Source organism: Balaenoptera physalus (assembly GCF_965194825.1).
Source record: "Balaenoptera physalus genome assembly, chromosome: 19".
Taxonomy (NCBI): domain Eukaryota; kingdom Metazoa; phylum Chordata; class Mammalia; order Artiodactyla; family Balaenopteridae; genus Balaenoptera; species Balaenoptera physalus.
In genome coordinates, this window is record NC_138900.1 from 35,757,414 (window position 1) to 35,772,918 (window position 15,505).

Consider the following 15,505-nt stretch of genomic DNA (forward strand, 5'->3'; position numbering starts at 1 on the left):
CCACTTAAGTAAAAAAACAAATCAATGGTATTTTCAGTATGTACATTATAGTTCAATCAAAGTTAAAATTTTTTAAAAAAATCAATAACAACCCTCTGAGTTCTGAACCACTCAATTTAAAAAATTATTTTGAAGTGCCTAAGTCCCTTTATTAAATATCTCTCTGATTATAATGGCTAGAGTCCTTTCTATTTCCTGCACAGATCTTTCACGAGTACAATAATTTTCTCCTTCACTTCCAAGACCATGCATAGGGGACAGATTTCAGTTTGGTTAAGGGAGTTGCCCAACAATGAAATAGACATACTGATGGCTAGTGAGCTTGCTATCACAGAAGGTAGTTCAAGAAGAGATTGGACAAGCCATAGGAAATGGGTATTGTGAAGAGAATTTGACTACCAGGCAATAGCTTAGGCTCTATAATTTCTACTGTTCTGTATAACTCTGAGATTCTCTGATCTGGGGACAACTGATTCCCTTTGAATGTGGTCCCTGTGAGACTGCTGCAAGAGTTAGACAATCGGCCACTCAAAACAACTCCCAGACCTCAACAAACATCAAAGGACCCAACAGCACACATGTTCAGGTTCCGCAGGCCTTTTGCCGGGACTGAGTTTGAACAAAACATGAGAGAAGGCAAGAATCCCACCAACAACAACATGTAGACAGAATCTAGGAGAAACTTTCATAGCACAAAGGCAACACAACAGGATTGAAGAACCCAAGGACAGAAAGATTTCTCGTCCCACTTTTGCTGCCTTTCACTGGTTCAGAACTACAAGGACTGTAGTAACCAGAAAACTGCTGTCTCTTTACTTCCGTAAGTATTTCTAGTTGAAACAACTAGGCTTGTGGACTTTTCATCAACTCTTGTGAATGACTCTCCTTTGATTTCCATTCATAGATTATAACTTCTGGAGAATTCCTGAATATAAAAAGGGATGGAAGACTGGAAATAATACATGAACCCAGGCAGTAGCCATAAGTAAAGAGAAGACAGGACGATCTGTGATGGTAACATCCATGGACCCATCTGCTCAGATCATAGTGCAAGGTGTTGAAGGAAGGAAAAGAACCCTGGGAGGCAGAGTCACAACTGATAAAACTCTGCTTGGTAGGGTGCGGGGCGCACATCAACCTACTGTCCAGCTCCAGACCCATAAAAAAACTCAACAAACACTCGTATGAGAAGAAAGCTGGACCAAGGAGAAAGTCCATACACTTTGTTAGATTTCTTTGTATATGAAAAAACATTTTTTTTTTTTTGCATTCACTCTGTGCCAGGCACTGTGCTAAGTGCTTTCTACGTATTATCTCATTTAATACTGAAAACAACTCCATTATGTGTATAACTATTCCTGTTGTACAAATGATGAAACTTAAACTAAAGGGTATAATTAACTAGCTCAAAGATACATAGAGAGTAATTGGGAGAGTTAGGATTTGCATGCAGACTGTCAAATATCTGAGTCTGTACTTTTAAGAACTCTGCTCTATTACCTAATTTGTGGTTGACTCCATGGGAAAATTAAAACCTGTGAAATAATGAAGAGAAAATAAAGCTTTGTTATTCTGAAGACCTAAAGGAAAAACAGAATTTTGAAAAGCATTTACTATAAAAACCTTATAACCTTTTAAACCTATTTTCTATTTAGAAGAAAGCCATAAGCCATAGCTTCTTTGAAGGTGAAGTATGAAGTCATAAAGACCAGAACAGGTTAGGATGAAAGGAAAAATTAAAAATAGAGCACCACAAGTTCTCACAAGGGGTAGTGAAGGCAGATCTGGGGCAGCATGAAATACGTCAGGGGGGAGAGAATGAAATTGAGAAGCTCTCCTAAAAATGCAAAAGAAAACAACACAGGGATGAAAATGATGTTCAAGATAATAGACGTGGAAAATAAAGAATAGAGATACAAATTTTAAAGTGTTAAAAATCCAAGTCTTCTAAAGGAAGAAATCAAAACAAAACCTACAGACATCCAAGTCTCTGAGCTGATAAAACACAGGCATATTAGAATGGCTCACCAGAGTCCAGCAAAAATCAATGAAAAAGGCCAATAATAAATCTCACCCTAGTGACATTTCCAAATTCTAAGTACAAAGAAAAATACTACAAGTGTCCAAGCAGAAACTTATGATTTCTTCAGAGGAACAAAATCAGGCTACTCTTAAACTTCTCTGAAACTTTTAAAGTTCAAAAACAACATTACCAAATCTACAGACTTCAGAGAGGAAAAGGTGATAATAACCTGATATTTTTCTACCCACAGAAGTTGTCTTGCTTAGGGGAGGAGGACAAAAAGGTATTCTCAGATATGGAAGAGTTCAGAAAACAAGCCTCTCGTGTGCTTTTCTTGAAAAGACTGTCTGGTGATATATGACTGGCAGCCACGGAACATATCAAAATGAAGATGGACAAGATGCCCGTAGAGAGATGATAGCAGATGATATTTAGGGAGAGATGACCAGGAGACTTCTCTGTGGAAGAGCAACATGAATAGCATCCAAACATCTAGATTTCTGCAGATCATCACCTCCACACACCAGACTCAGTTGAGCTTATCACAATAATGAGCTTCCAAGAACATGGAGGTCTTGGTGCCTCCTCTCACAATGTTATAGGGATAAAACCTAAAATAAAATTAATTCTCTTTTTAACAGCTTTATTGAGGTATAATTCACATGCCATACAATCTACCTAAAGTGTGCAATTCATTGTCTTTAGTATATTCATAGTTACGTGCAATCATCCCTACAGTCAATTTTAGGATATTTTCATCTCCTTAAAAAGAAACTCTTTACCCATTAGTTATCAATCTTGTGTTTCCCATCTCTACCCCCAGCCCTAGACAACCACTAATCTACTTTCTTTCCCTATTCTGGACTTCCATATGAATGGAATCGTATAATATGTGGCCTTTTGCGTCTGGCTTCTTTCACTTAGCATAATGTTTTTAAGGTTCAGTCATGCTGTAGCATGTATCAGTACTTCATTCTTTTTTTGTGGCTGAATAATATTCCATTGTATGGATACACCACATTTGTTTATTCACTCTCATCATCAGTTGGTGCGTATTTGGGTTGTTTTCACCTAGAATAAAACAAATTCTTTCTTTTAATTGAAATGTAGTTGACATACAATATTATGTTAGTTTCAGGTACACTTCATAGTGGTTGGATATTTGCATGCATTATGAAATGATCACCACCATAAGAAAGTAACCATCTATCCCCATACAAAGTTATTGCAATATTACTGACAATATTCCTTATACTGTATATTACATCTTTGTAACTTGTTTATTTCATAACTGGCGGTTTGTACTGCTTAATCTTCTTCACCTATTTTACCTCTCCCTCTTCCCCTCTCTCCTCTGGCAACCACCCATTTGTTTTCTGTATCTATGGGTTTGTTTGTTTTGTTTTTTATATTCCACATATATGTGAGATCATATGGTATTTGTCTTTCTCTGTGTGACCTACTTAACTTAGCATGATACCCTCTAGATCCATCCATGTTGTCACAAACAGCAAGGTCTCTTTTTATGGCTGAGTCATATTCCATTCTTTCTTTGTGTGTGTGTGTGTGTGTGTGTGTGTGTGTGTGTGTGTGTGTAGATAGATAGGTAGGTAGATAGATAGATACCTCATCTTCTTTATCCATTCATCTATTGATGGACATTTAGGTTGCTTCCATGGGGGTACAGATACCTTTTTGAATTAGTGTTTTTGTTTTCTTCAGGAAAATACCCAAGAGTGAAATTGCTAGCTCATATGGCAGTTCTATTTTTAATTTTTTGAGTAACCTCCATACTGTTTTCCATAGTGGCTGCACGATTTACATTCCCCACAACAGTGTACAAGGGTTCCCTTTTCTCCACATTCTTGCCAACACTTGTTGTTTGTCGTCTTTGGATGATAGCCATTCTGACAGGTGGTATCTTTGTGGTTGTAATTTGCATTTTCCCTGATGAATGGTGATGTTGAGCATCTTTTCATGTGTCTGTTGGCCATTTGTGTGTCTTTGGAAAAATGTCTATTCAGGTCCTCTGCCCATTTTTCATTTGGATTGTTTGTATTTTTGATGTTGAATTGTATGAGTTGCTTGTATATTTTGGATACTAACACCTTACTAGATATATCTTTTACAAATATATTCTCCCATTCAGTAGGTTGCCTTTTTGTTTTGTTGATAGTTTTCTTCACTGTGCAAAATCTTTTTAGTTTGATGTAGTCCTATTTGTTTATTTTTTCTTTCGTTTCCCTTGCCTGAGGAGACAGATCCAAAAAAAAATATTGCTAAGATGGATGCCATAGACCATACTGTCTATGTTTTCTTCTAGGAGTTTTATGGTTTCAGGTCTTACACTTAAAATATGTAGAAATCTGTTGTGTTTCTATACACTAGTAACAAAGTATCAGAAAGGGAAATTAAGAAAGCAATCCCATTCACAGTTGCATCAAAAAGAATAAAATACCTAGGACTGAATCTAAACTAAGAGGTAAAAGATTTACACTCTGAAAACTCTAAGACATTGATGAGAGAAATTGAAGACAACACAAACAAATGGAAAGATATACTGTGCTCATGGATTGGAAGAATTAATATTGTTAAAATGACCATACTACCCAAGGCAATCTAAAGATTCAATGTAATCCCTATCGTCACAGAACTAGAACAAAGAATTCTAAAATTTGTACAGAAACACAAAAGACCCTGGATAGCCAAAGAAATCTTGAGAAAGAACAAAGCTGGAGGTATCAGGCTCCCTGATTTCAAACTATACTATTAATACAAAGCTAGAGTAATCAAAACACTATGGTACTGCCACAAAAACAGACACATAGATCAATGGAACAGAATAGAGAGACCAGAAATAAACTCATGCTTATATGGTCAATTAATCTATGACAAAGGAGGCAAGAATATACAATGGGGGAAAGTCAGCCTCTTCAATAAATGGTGATGGGAAAACTAGACAGCTTCATAGAAAAGGATCATCAATCTGGACAACTTTCTCAAGCCATATAAGAAATAAACTCAAAATGAATTAAAGAGTTAAATGTGAAACTTGAAACCATAAAATGAATTCTTGAGGAAGTGTTACCATTTATCATGGAAACAACTCTACTTGAATTCGGTATATCCCTTTTGTAGACTCTCTCAGGCAAGGTTAATTATATATGTAAATAAAATATCTTAAAAACAGAGAAAGATACAAAAAATTACTGTGGTTATTTTGGGATTAAAGATAACATATCCTTTCTATGTTTACATATCTTCAACATTTAAAAAAAGGAGATACTCTACGTTAAAGTTTATGTGGAAAGTAAAAGACACATTCTCATGTGTGCAGTCAGTCCTGCAATATTAGTTTTGAAAACATAAGTTTTTTCTAATATGGTTGATCTATTAGGCAACAATTTGAACATCATGTGAATTTTGCTTTTGCACAATTTCCTCTGCAAGAAACACTAGGTGAACACAGAAAACTGCACCCTGCTGATGGGAGCCATGTAGGAATACACAAAACACACACTTGCACATACCTCGGACATCTACCAGCTACTTCAATTCATTTTGTGTTATAAGACACAACCATCCACATCAGGTGTTTGAACTTTCCATCAGATTTCAGGTGACCTTCCTTCTACTAATTCACAGAAACTCACAAGCTACAACCCTTCCAACATCCATTTCTACAAGCAAACTCCAGGTCTTTTTCAAGCCAAAGTGCCGTACTTATTGTAGCATTTATGTATTTCTTAGCCATTTAACATGTGTAACACTGTGCTACTATTTTTATTAGAGTCCTACATTTTTTACTTTTTAAAAAACATGTTCTCGATGTTTTAGAGCATTGTATGTACCCTTACCCCCATTTCCCCCATAAAGCCTATGGCTTTTATTGTGTGATTTTGCATAGTGTAGTGGTTTTTAGGAACACATATGTTGAATCACAGCAGGACTTACTGTCCATATAATACCTCTGAGAGGCATATAAGAAACTTGTACCTCGGAGAGGCAATAGGAAGTCAGCGATGTGAGGGAAACTTACTTTTCACTGGATTTTCTTTTGCAATGTGTTTTCCAAAAGAAATAGATTTGAGAAATAAAGTAATACTAACCAAATACTGCAACAAAAGAGTCCAGGTTTGAAACTTTCTATTTTCAAGGAAACCTGATTCTGGAATACAGCTAGGCAGGGAATTGGAAGACATATACCGTTTATGATTAAAACTAGAACTCACACAGTCAAGGGTCCTTTCAGTGAGATAAGATTATATGTAAGACTTAGTAAGATACTTGGCACATAGAAAATGCTTAATAAAAGTTAAATGAATGAATAAAAAATGGAATATATGGACAGATGAGCGGGTGGATGATACTTAGGGAAGATGACTCTTTGCAAAGATCCTTAGTGGTCTGAATCCAAATCTTAGATGAACACCAGTATTTCAGTCTGGAACAAGTCAAAGTATCGATGAAAACTAGCCAGGAGTCACTGGGGAAACCTCCCAGTTTTTTTTCTTTCATTGTGCACCAAGGCCTTCTAATTATTGTTGCTATCTCCCGTGCTGTAAAATATTTTATCGGTTGCACCACTTTGCAGCATTTTGTCTAAAGATTTTAACTGTCATAGATGCATCCAACTGTCTGCCAATGTGGAATAATAAATAATTATTATGTGAGTGACTGATTTCCTTTGAAAAAACATGAAAGGCCTCTAAACCTGGAGTTTCCTGCCCCACATAATGTGCGTGAAAGAAATGAGCATCAGTAATCACTGTCAACAGTCTCTTGTAACTAAGAATTGAATCATTTATCTGTCCAGCATGTGTAAATTATCATCATCGTCTATTCCAAGGGAAGGCCTAACGGCAATTTATGTTATAAAAATAATAAGATATGAGGGCTTAATAGAAATCACTTCTTGTTGCTCTACCGGGAAGACCAGTTTCCGGAGCCAGCAAGAATCGCCTTCCCTACAAATTCAGGCATAACTTCCAGCTGTCTATAGTTGACTTTCTTATTTGTATATTTTCCTCTTACCTCCTCAATGAAACTAAGAGCAAAGAGCTTGCTTATCGTATTTATGAGATGACATTTCCCTATCTGTTTCAAGGATATTGCCCTTTATGACCAACAAAGATAATGCCAGGGAGCAAGTGAGTTCTAAGCACTGAATAACTGTAAATGTTCTGACATCCTCTGAAAATATTATCTGGGCTCTAAGTTGCTACATATCCACCATGTCTTCTCCAGGAGAGTTTTTGTTATATGTACTTTGTTTTTTTCCTAAACTAGACTGATTTTAAATTTAAACTTCAACAGCCCTTGGAGTGTGCCAATTTTCTTAGTTACCTTGACCTTGAGGATGTGTAGACACCTTTGGATACCACAAACAAAGGGATCTGGGAAGGGGACACTTATATGTTTGAAAGTGCTTAAGTATGTGGAGTGTATTATTCTTTTTGTTCTTTGGGCTGAGCCTTCAAGGCTTACCACCCTGAGGATATAGTGTCTGTTCTACACAGACGAGAAAACATTCTATTCATTGCTTAATGGAAGAGATTTTTTTACGTTCTGTCCTAGGTAAGCTCCCAGTATAAGCTCAGCCATGTCAGCATGTCCAAGGGGGTAGTTGTGTACTGAAACTGGAGGATACAGTCTGGGGGACTGGGGAAGCTCGCGTGCTTCTTGGAAGAATGAAAAGCCATGCTCAAACCATTCTGCTCCTTGTCAGTTCTGAACTGTTTAGGTATTCAAACCAGAAGTATCCTCTTAGCTCAGGAAATTCAAAGACATCTCAGATATGGTCCCTATCCTCAAGAAACTCAGTCTAGTGGGTGACATGGAAATGTGCACAGATAATATTTTCTTCTGGTACAACATTTCTACTTTTAAGATTATTTTCCCACTAATTTGCACATTTATGCAGAGTGGTTGCAAAGATAACCCTTGCACCTTTGTTTATTGGCCGTAAAGTGGAAACAACCTAGAAGTCCCCTTATCATGGACTGGCAAATGTATCACATACCATACACTTAGAATACTATGCTGGCCTTAAAAAGAAGGAGGTCATCTGTATATATCAGGTGCAGGACTCCCTCCCCATGAAAAAGGTCATCTTCTCAGTGAGGCCTTTCCTGACCGCTCAATTTAATACTGCAACTCCATCTCCCAACATTTCCTATCTCCTGACCCCTCTTTATTTTCTACCATAACACTTAGTACCATCTATCATAATGTATATTATGTTATCTAAGATAATATTTGAAATATATATAAAGTGTACATATAAAAATACATACATTAATACATATGTAATGGTTTTGTTTTGTATTGTTTTGATTCAAAACAATAAGTAGAATAAATCACTGAGGGTAGCAAATATATCTGTTTGTTCAATACTTCATCCCTAGAAGCTAGAACAGTGCCGGCATACTGTAGTCATTCAATAATTTTGGGGTGAGTGGGTGTGCTGAAGTGGAATAATCTTCAAGATATATTTTCAAGATATTATCTTTCAAAATTTCAAGTAACAAGAAAAGCAAAGTGAGGAATTGTGTATAGTATCCTAATTTGTGTACTAGTGTTGTTGATGTTTATGCTTCACAGAGGACCTCTAAAAAGATATGCAAGAGACTGGGAAAAGTGGTCTCCTCTGGGGAGAAGTACCAGGGGATGTGGGGTTAAGAGTGGGAGGAAGACTTAGGTTTTACTGCATATCTTTTCAGAAACTCTGATTTTTTGTTTACTATGTACGCATTTTGCTTTTTAATAAAAGAATGAAATACTGCCATTTGCAGCAATGTGGATGGACCTAGAGAATATTATGCTTAGTGAAATGCTATATGGTATCACTTACATGTGGGACCTAAAAAATAACCCAAATGAATCTATATACAAAACAGAAACAGACTCACAGACATTGAAAATAAACTTGTGGTTACCGAAGGGGAGAGGGAAGGGTGGGGAGGCACAAATTAGGAGTATGGGAGTAACAGATACAAATTACTATATATAAAATAGATAAGCAACAAGGATTTACTATACAGCACAAGGAATAATACCCATTATCTTGGAAGAACCTAAAATTAAATACAATCTACAAAAATACTAAATCACTATGTTGTATACCTGAAACAAATAAAATATTACAAATCAACTGTACTTTAATTAAATTTTTTAAATAAAATTAGTTTCAGAATCATGATTAAAGCTATCAGATGATGACAGTACCATGAGCTTCAAAAGAAGGAAAAACAGGGTAGCAAGACCCAGAGGAGAGCTTGATTAACTCTTCCTTTGAGAGTCAGGAGGGTTGCTCAGAGTGCTGGGGGCGGTTAGTAGATATCGTCAGATATAAAAGAAGGAGAAAAGACACTCCAGCCAGAAGAAGTTACATGAGTGAGATGAAATGGCACAAGAGAGAAAGACTTGTTTGGAGGAGTGGTTTTTATTGTAGACTTAAGGGAATGCTCCAGGGGAATCACTCAATGGGACAAATGCATCATCCCTTCTCTGGAATCAAACACATGGTAAATAAATAGGTCGTTGGATTAAAAATTTAAAAAGTAGGGGAAACAAAAGTTCATCACACTAAGACCTTGGAATCACGGTGATGATCGGTTATAAAAGAAATGAAATGGGCCTTCATTGTAAGGCATTTGACCAAGTTGCAAATCTTGTAAAGAACTATTTTCTGGTTGTTCCCTTGCAGTAAATCTGGACCCCTTCAGAGGTCTAGCATGGTTGTGTAGTGATACTTGGACTATTCATTTAGAGTTTCAAATCTAAATGCCTACAGGGGTTAAGGTGGTGATAACTAAGATGGAAGTAGGCAAGGATAAGAAAGTGTCTGGGAATACTGATCACTTCCCTAAAATTATATGTTTTCTTCCATTTTCCATGAAATGCACACATTTTGTCTATCTTCTACTTTTTTGGAGACATGGAGATTTCTCTGCTTTAAAAAAATAAAAACAAAAACAAAAAACCAAGAGTCCACATGCCATGATAAATAAGTTTTCACTCTGATCTCTACTCTGGTTTACTGAGGGCATTGACCAGTCTACTAGAGGATGGCATCTCTTCAACTCTAGTTTGTCACCAGGCAGGATTTCTGACTCAGTGTTGCCAGATTTTCTGAATTTTTAAGAGAAACTAAAAAGTCAAAGTGTTCATTTAAAATCTGCTGCATTAAAAAAATACATTGATGACCAAGTGGAGTTTATCAGGGGATTGCAAAGCTGATTCAATCCTCAAAAATCAATCACTGCAATTTATCACATTATGATTATATCAATAGTGCAGAAAAAGCACCTGACAAAGTTCAGCACCCATTCATAATAAAAACTCTCAGAGAACTAAGAATAGAAGGAAACTTAATAAAGACTATCTACGAAGAAACGTACAGACAACATTATATTGAATGCTTTCTCCATAAGAAATCAGGAACTAGTCAAGAATGTCCACTCCTATTCAGTATCGTTCTAGAAGTCCTAGCAAACTCAATAAGTCTAGAAAAAGATATAAAATGCATTCATATTTGAAAAAAAAATCCCTATGTAAAAAATCCCTATGATATTCTACATGGAAAAATCATAGGAATCTACAAAAAAAAAAAGTCCCTAGAACTAATAAGTGAGTTTGTCAAGATGGCAGAATAAAAGATCAATATACAGAAATCAATTGTATTCCTATATACCAGGAATGAACAAACTATTGTAAATAAAATATTTTAAAACAATACCATTTACAAGAGCTCCCAGAAATGAAATTGTAGATATAAATCTAACAAAAAAAAATGTGCAGGATCTGTATACTGAAACTACATAATGCTGATGCCTGCGATCAGAGACGACCTAAATAAGCAGAGAGACATACTATGCCCATGGAGTGAAAGAGTCAATATAGTCAACATGTCAATTCTCCCCAAACTGATTAATAAATTTAATGCAATCCCAATCAAAATCCCAGCAGGATTCCCTGTAGATACACGCTAGCTAATTCTAAAATTTATATGAAAAGATAAAGGAACCACAATAGCCAAAACAATTTTGAAAAAGAACAAGGTTGGAGGATGCACACAACCAAATTTTAAGATGTATCAATAAGTTATGGTAGTCAACACAGTGTGGCATTGGTGAAATGATAGACTCTTAGACCAGTGGAATAGAAGAAAAAAACCCAGAAATTTTCTAGTGCACATAAATATCATCAACTGACTTTTAAATTTTTGACAGCAGTTCAAAAGGAGAAAGGTAGTGGTCTCAACAAACGGCACTGTAAACAAACTGGATCTCCATATGCAAAAGAAAGATAAAATTAACTTGAAATGTATCCTAGACCCAAATATAAAACATAATACTATAAAACTCTCAGGAGGAAATACAAAACTAAATCTTCATGACCTAGGGTAAGGCAAAGACTTCTTAGATATGACATCAAAAGCAAAATACAGAAAAGAAAAAATGGTAAATAGAAAAAATGATGGGTCTTTATCAAAATTAAACACTTTTTTCCTTGAAGGACTCAATTAAGAGAATAAAAAGAGAAGCCATAGACTGGGAGAAATTATTTGTAAATCATATATTTAAAGATATTCTTAAAACCCAATAGTAAATAAACAACCAATTAAAAAAAAACCAGACAAAATGTTTGAACAGATACTTCACCAAAGAAGATCTATGATGCCAAATAAACACAAGATGCTCAAAGTCATTAGTCATTAGGAAAACACACATTAAAATGAGATACTACCACACACCTATTAGAAGGCTTAAAATTTTTAAAATTACTGATAATATCAAGTGTCAATGAGGATGCAGAGAGACAGGAATTCTTATACATTGCTGGAAGGAATACAAAATGGCATAAATACTCTGGAAAACACTCTGGCAGTTCTTTAAAAAGTTAAAAACACACTTACCATAAGACCCAGTGATTTTACTTGTAGATATTTATACTAGAGAAATGGAAACTTATGTTCATACAAAAAACTACACACCGATGTTCATGGGACCATTATTCATAATCATCAAAAATTTGAAAAAGCCGAAATATCCTTCAGTAGATGAACGGATAAACAAATGGTGATACATACATACAATGGAATACTATTCAGAAATAAAAAAGAGCAAATCACCGACACACACAACATGGATGAATCTCAAATGCATTGTGCTAAGTAAAAGAATGTGGTCTCAAAAGGTTATATAACTATATAATTTCATTTATATGACATCCTGGAATAGACAAAACTATAGGAACAGAGGACAGATCAATGGCGGTCAGGGGTTAGGAGCGGGGGCAGGGCTTGATTATGAGGGAGAAACAAGAAGGAATTCTTTGGGATGTTAGGCTTGTTCTGTATCCCATGTGCAGTGGGTACAAGAATTTATGCGTGTGTCAAAACTCATACCAAAAAGAGTGTATAATAGAGTGAATTGTGCTGTATGTAAATTTAAAATATTAACAAATTAATTTTTTAAATAAAGTAGGGAAAAAAGTGAATCAAATTAAACAAACAAAAAACAGATACTTTAGAAGCCAAATGAAACCCCTCTTCAGACCAAATCCTACCCACGAACCCCCAGTTCACAGCTCCTGATTTGGACAAACAGACTGTTCAAGACAGACTGTACTTAAGACTTCATTTGACCCAGCTTCTTAAAATGAGGCTCAGAGAGGGAAAGACAATTGCCAAAGCCACACAGCTAGTCCATGCAGCCCTAGGACTGAAGCCAAGTCGCCTTACTCCTGCCCCTGTCCTTTGATGCAGGTTGTATATAAAGAGTTGCACCTGAATGACCTCGCTCTCAACCACAGATTTTTGAGGAAGAATAGCAGGGGTGAGAAATTAACCTCATGAGAAAAAAGGGCAAACTCCTCAAGGTTCAGCATTTATATGAAGTATATTAAAAATCATGACCTCAACAAATGATTCTAGTGAAAGTCTGGGAACAACAGACCTAGAAGGATTTAACTGTTGAAATAATTCTGTCAAAAAAATTAGCAATATTACAGGGAAAGCTGTGGGCCCTTGACGGGTCCCCAGCAGAGACGTGTCTGCTCAGGGCTGCTATTGATTGTGAAACAATCTTGCACATGATAAATGAGAATGTGCTTAGGAGAGGATTCAGTCACGAGAGCCTCCAGATCAATCAGCTTGTCAACAGGCAGACGAAATTCAATTTTTGTTCTTAGTAAACTCTTATTTGGTGGCAGACCATCGTTTCTGTGGAAATTGCTTCACAAAGGCCGAGGGGCAGGCGTGAGAACATGGAAAAAGATAATCTTTTCACAGCAAGTTAAAAGTGAAGAGTTAGGGGTTTATGACTAAGAGTGAAGAAATGTGATTATGGGGCAGTGGCCACCACAGCCCACCTTCTTTGCCAAAAGGACTAGTTAGAGCCAGCTCTGTGTGTCCTTCTTTATCGTCTGGTGCAACCATCTTGGGAGGAAATTCACTTAGGATGGGACCCCAGGCTTGTACACAAAACCCCATGACCCTATGACACAGCTGAAAGGGGCTTCTATGGAGACCTTCTATTCAATTAGTTTAAACCATATAACACTGCCACTTCAGTAAGTTGTTTTTTTTTTTTTTTAAAAAAGGTCAAATATTAGTAATTTTTATTCTTATCTTCCTTTGCCATGATACTAGGAATTTTGAGGCACTTTTACTTCTTATACCCTTTTCAAAGTCACCCAAGAAATTAACTTCAGGACAGAGACTAGGGCCGAGGATTCTTGACTTCCAAACCAAAGTAGTCTTGTCCATCATTCTTGGCTGCCTCTTCCCAGAGAGAGAGATGTCCCTCCATTTGGCTGTCGGCCCTTGAGTCAACACACGTATATGGAGCACCTACACTGTGCCAGGCAGTGGGCAGTGGTCCCACATTGTTCTTATAGGCTGCTAGGTGACACAGACCTTAAAGAAATGGAAGAATTTATCAAATGATTATGAGTGTACACAGCACTGCAAAGTTGATGTTCAAGAACACTGTGCAAGCTGCACATTACAGGGGACCTCATATAACATGAGGGACAAGCACAGGTCCCCGAGGAAGCTGATCCACCCCTAAAGCTGAGGGATGGAAGAGAGTTAGATGGCAAAGGTGAAATGAGGGAAGGAGGCCAGTGGTGTCTAGAGAGATCATTCCAGAAAAAAACAGCGTGCGCAAAGATGCTGGGGTGGGAGTTGACACAGCTTGTGGGACTCACATGCCGAGAAAGAGGAAACAAGGGGGGAAGGGTTATAAGACAAGATTGGTGAGGAAGGCAGCCCTACATCATGTAGGGTCCTATAGACCTGCTATACCCATAGACTCCTTTTCTGTAAAGATTAAAGTTTTTGGCACAGATTTTCCTGAGCCTTCTGTTTCATTCAGACACACAAAACCAGAAGAGCAGGGGGGAGGGAGGGTGAGTAATCTCCTACTATGCTCAGGCCTCCTTCAGAGAGAATCCAGCCCAGATATTCTTTCAAGAGTGTTTCTGAAGTTTTCCTGCTTCAAAACAATTAACACTCAACCACCCAGAGTCTCTATAGACTGGGAGGCCTCAGATTGCTCCCAGGTCCTGCCTCAATTCTGTCCTGCTGTGTTCCCTGCTCCATCCTAAGTGCTCATGATGACCCAGTGGCCCCAGCAGGTCCTCCCAAACTCATGCCATGTTGCCAATGGCCACCCAGTTCAACCCAGGGATTCCAGGCCTACAGAGTCTAAGGGTTCAGGAGGATGTATGTGGCTTTGAAAAAATTTATCAAACATTTTCTTCAGCACTCCCATGCAGAGATAGACCATGCTGAGAAAATAAATGCTGAATAAAACGGCTAAATCTTCCTTAAATCATCAAAAACCCTGATGCCAAAGACTGAGAGCACAGGCTTATACAGTATTCATTATATGTGGGGAAAATAAATGGAACTCTACCATTACTGAACTTGCAGAAACTAGACACTGACACAAACAATCTTCACTTGTGTGACTTCCTTGAGCCTCGTTAAGCGAGAAGGCAGAGAAATGCCATCAAATGAAGAACATGCAACCAACTTACATGATGACAGCCCCTGGATTAAGGCATCTTTTTGATAAGAGTTAAAATTCAAGCTAGCTTTCCCAAAGCCTTTGTAATATTTTCCTCTAGTCAATAGTACAGTACATACATCTTTGGGGTTTCTTTTATTCTTTCCATAAGCTATACTAAAATATCTTCCTTTTTTATCTTCCATTCTTTCCAATAAAGTGACCTCTTTTATCCTCCCATCCAAAAAGGAATGAACCAGGACTATACTGGTTGGGTCTATTTGAAGAAATGACAGTAAAGAAACAACTTGTCCACTGGATAATTTGAAAAAAGTTAAAGTCATCTGCAATTTTTAATATCACCTATTTTGTGGGGACCTCTTAAGGCTAAAATATGTAGATAAGGAGTTTAACCATGCAAAGAGACACTCAATACCACTTACTCCCATCCCTGGGCCTCGTA